This window comes from Rhinopithecus bieti, unplaced genomic scaffold (genome assembly GCF_001698545.2).
Source record: "Rhinopithecus bieti isolate Rb0 unplaced genomic scaffold, ASM169854v2 scaffold_4709, whole genome shotgun sequence".
Classification (NCBI taxonomy): domain Eukaryota; kingdom Metazoa; phylum Chordata; class Mammalia; order Primates; family Cercopithecidae; genus Rhinopithecus; species Rhinopithecus bieti.
The window spans coordinates 1,631,436-1,635,642 of NW_016805139.1; the positions used below are offsets into that span (position 1 = coordinate 1,631,436).

The window sequence follows — 4,207 nt, forward strand, 5'->3', positions numbered from 1 at the left end:
CCTCCCCCCGCCCCCAAAATCTTCCAAAGTTCCAATACTTAAAGGTAACCATGCCCACTCCCTGCTGGGGCCGGCGCAGCGCCTGCCTTGACGTTCCCTTCCCACCGCCCCGCCCCGTCCCCCGCACCAGGAGCAACCAGAGGGCAAGCGAGGTGGCGGCACCTGCACTGGCTCCAGCGCGGGCTCCTGCGGCATCCTGGAGGAGGAGGCCCGGACACTATCAGCGGCCTCCCCATGAACATTAAACCCAGAGAACTCTACTTGTTCTCCTGGCCTTTCAAGGGGGTATGAAGAGTCCGTGATCAAGCTCACCGCGGGACATCTTGTTTGTTTTGTGATCTTTGACAGCTGGGCAGGAGCAGAAGCGACCAATAATGCGCTGAACCGTATTCGCTTAGATCCCGAGAACCCACAGACCCTGAGGCTAGAGTTTGCCAAAGCCAGCACCAAGATGGCCAAGAGCAAGCTAATGGCAACTCCAAATCCCACCAACGTGCACCCTGCCCTAGGAGCACACTTACTTCATGGCTCGGGACCCCTATGAGCTGAAGGAGGCTGCTCTGATCCCTGCATCCCCAGAGGCCTGGGCTCCTACCCTTTGTGCACTACAGAGCTGACCCCAGCCATCACCCATGCTGCATTCACCTACCCAGCTGCCACTGCAGCTGCCGCCGCCCTCCATGCCAGGTGCGCTGGTACCCATCCTCTGACACCACTCAGCAAGGATGGAAGTATCATCAGTTCTGTTAGTTCTTCCGTCTGGTCACCGGGGAGTTGGTTCTGGGAATCTGTGGTGGTGCTGGGACCACCAGCAGTGGTGGCCCCTGAGCTCCCGCCGCCCCCGGGGGGCCAGTGTACTCCTTCCTGTTCCCCTTCCTCCTTCCCCTTCCTACTCTTCTTCACCCCTTTTCTGCACTCTCAAGCCTTTCTCCAACGCCTCTCAGGAGGATTTGGGGACCTTCTCGCTGGGGCGCCCAGATCCAGCTTGGAGGGTCACTGGGACCCTGCAAGGCCTGACCTCCCACCCAAACTTGCTTCTGCAGCTCCCCTCGAGGAAACGAGGCGTTTAATTTTGCATGTTTTCTGGTAGGAATGAAGACGCTTACACTTGTGTATATGTCAGCGTACAGTCTGTTTTCACGCTGTCACCATAGCAACAGGTCCTGGCCCCCGGCGGTTCATCCTGCCTGGCCCCTCTCTGCTCGCCTGGCTCCTGCACCCACCACGCTCCCGCGGCCCCACACGCTTCTAGACTCAGCGTCCGCCTCCACCCAACAGATAGATGGGGTTTGCCTTTTCCTTTCAAATTGGGCTTCTCTGCTCCCATCTTCTCGGATGGGCCAGCAGTCATAGGAATGCCCTCTATGCCGTTCTGTTCACCTCTCCACAGTCACCCCGCCTGCCGCTGCTCCTCATTCTTTCCAAATCTTGAAATCAACCAAAAGTGAAAAGTATTTTGAACCCTGTAACAAAATATTTATGCATCATCATAAAAAAGCAACCATTATTGTGATATGTTACTTACAGTGAAAGTGTGAGGGCTAGAAGTTCACAATTCATTTTTGTTTTTGTTTTCGTTTTTTTTTTTTTTTTTTTGAGATGGAGTCTCCTTCTGCTGCCCAGCTGGAGGGCAATGTGCGTCTCGGCTCACTCCAATCTCTGCCTCCCGGGTTGAAGCTATTCTCCTGCCTCAGCCTCCAGAGTAGCTGGGACTACAGGTGCACACCACGCCTGGCTATTTTTAGTAGAGATGGGGTTTCACTATGTTGACCAGACTGGTCTCCATCTCCTGACCTTAGGTGATCTGTGCACCTCAGCCTCCCACAATGCTGGGATCACAGGCATGAGCCACTGTGCCCAGCCTCACAATTCATTTTTATTTTAGAAATTTAAATAAAGTATGTGACGATTCTATTTCATTATGCTATGGGGAACACACATTAAAATGGCTACTATTAATGGTGGTGAGAACTAATTTATTACATCCTGTAATGAATTATAATTTATTTTCCAAGGGTTCCTTCCTTCTGCTGCTGGTTGTATTTCAATTACTCACCCCCTGCCACCCTCTGCTATCATTTCTCAAAACCTGAAATATCATCCTAAATTTAGAGTTACAATTTTAGACATGTGCTAGTCCAAAGACAATTCCTTTAATCCAACTAGAGTTTAGAGTAACTGCTTGGGCCCTGATGCAGTAGCACAATTGCGTTTCACTAAGTCCTTGGCTAGGGACTTTTCTTTCTGTTCCATGCTGAATGCTGCTAAGTAACCAAGAGCCAAACTAGGTCCTCAAGGCATGAATAAGGAACCCAGAAAAATACTCCTGACAATGTATTCTTTACTCTAGATGTTTTTCCTTTCAAATAGTTTTATTTTCACTTTGTTTTTCTCTCATTATAATAGTAATAAATGTGCATTATAGAAACCTTGAAAATTTGAATTTTAAATTAAATCACAGACAAAGAAAAAAAAAATCACCTGTGGTTTTAATACTCTAAGACAAATCCTATCAAATTTTGGTATATTCCCTTCCAGTCTCTTCCTGTACATCAATTGATGTTTAATGTCAAAGTCAATTTCTCAACATAGATGGAAAGTTAAACATCTCTGGTTGCCTTGGGAAGGAAGTTGGTTCTGATGTCCCAGAAGTTCCCATTCAGCCTCATCTTATGATGGCCTTCCAATCCCACGCTCTAGCCACACCAAATTCCAACTGCTTCTCTAGGTGCTGTTCAAGAGCCATCACCACTGGACACTCCCCCAAGGGGTATCGTCTACACACTCTCATCCATCCTCTTTGCTTTTCTTATTTGTTTGACTGGTAATTTCTAGGTGCTGAATTTGTGGTGGACAGATTATAATATGCATGGGGCACCAACAATAGCAAGGGACACTCACAACGTGGAGAACATCAGAATAATTAGAACACACCATTTTAATTTCAGCCTACATGTAACTTTTGTGGCACTTTGAAAACCATAATTTTATTTTGTAGTCTAGCAATTTCTTTTATTTTGAGAGGTCCTAAGCACAGAGGATGAAGTGTGGAGGGTGGCATGATGGAGTTTAGAGCCTCAGGCTTAGCTCTGCAATGACAAGCCTTTCAAGAGTCTACCACCTCTTTGAAGGAAGACTGATGTGGCCCTTCCTCTACTGTGTATGCCTATGTCTTCTCAGTTATTACACTGTATTATATTTCATTGCTTACAAGCCCCTTTCCTTGTTAGACAGTGAGCTCCATGAGGGCAGGACTGTGCCTTGTCATTCATGTAGCTAACCTCTGGATTTTGGCCTTATTGTTTTCTGTTATACTATGGTTAAATTTTTGTTTTGTTTTTGTGATCATTCATGCCTAGGTATTATTCAAAATGCTTCTGTGAAAAAACCCCAAATTTCCACATAATGTTTACTTTTTATAAACATTTTAAATAGAATCTTCCCCTATTAGCCCATGAAAATATTTAAGAGGCAAAAGAAGTTTAAAGTAAAAGAATGAATATCTTTTACAGTAGAACTCGGCAAATATTTGTTGAATAAATATGGTATGCTGCATGTTTATTTTTAAGTGGAAATGCAACCTGTAAGCCCACTTTAAATTCTTGGATCTGTACATTTATAATTAGTAAATAATAGAAGAGTGTTCACATTGGTACAAAAGGAAGAGGGATTTCTCTCTCTCTCTCTCTCATTAGTTAACTGTATCATCCATATTAATATAAAAAAGAAGGCAATCCAGACTTACTTTTTCTCTTCAGCAACAATGTAACACTAATGGAAATCTGAATACCTTACAGCAAGATAGCATTACTTCACATGTCACTTTTGGATATTTCACACCTATCACCTTTTCCAAACCGACATTTATCTCAATACCTTATATTACTGGTACTGTAGCAACAAATTGTAAAATCTTAATCATGTGACCATTGTTTACTCAATTCTGAATCTTAGGAGATTTGAAGTAATAGCTTACAAGTGAGTTTTTTAAAATTAAGAGTTAGAAAATCGACTAGCGGGGGGCGGGGCAAGATGGCCGAATAGGAACAGCTCCAGTCTCCAACTCCCAGCACGAGCGACACAGAAGACCGGTGATTTCTGCATTTTCAACTGAGGTACTGGGGTCATCTCACTAGGGAGTGCCGGACAATCGGTGCTGGTCAGCTGCTGCAGCCTGACCAGCGAGAGCTGAAGCAGGGCGAGGCAT

General features: G+C 45.4%; 1 protein-coding gene and 1 pseudogene across 3 annotated transcripts in view; one reads left to right on the plus strand and one right to left on the minus strand.

Annotated features, from left to right (window-relative positions):
- LOC108529176 (RNA-binding protein with multiple splicing 2 pseudogene) overlaps nt 1-750 on the plus strand; it is a 6,892-nt pseudogene extending 6,142 nt beyond the window's left edge.
- KCNQ5 (potassium voltage-gated channel subfamily Q member 5) overlaps nt 1-4,207 on the minus strand; it is a 599,695-nt gene that overhangs the window by 44,851 nt on the left and 550,637 nt on the right. The window lies entirely within an intron of this gene.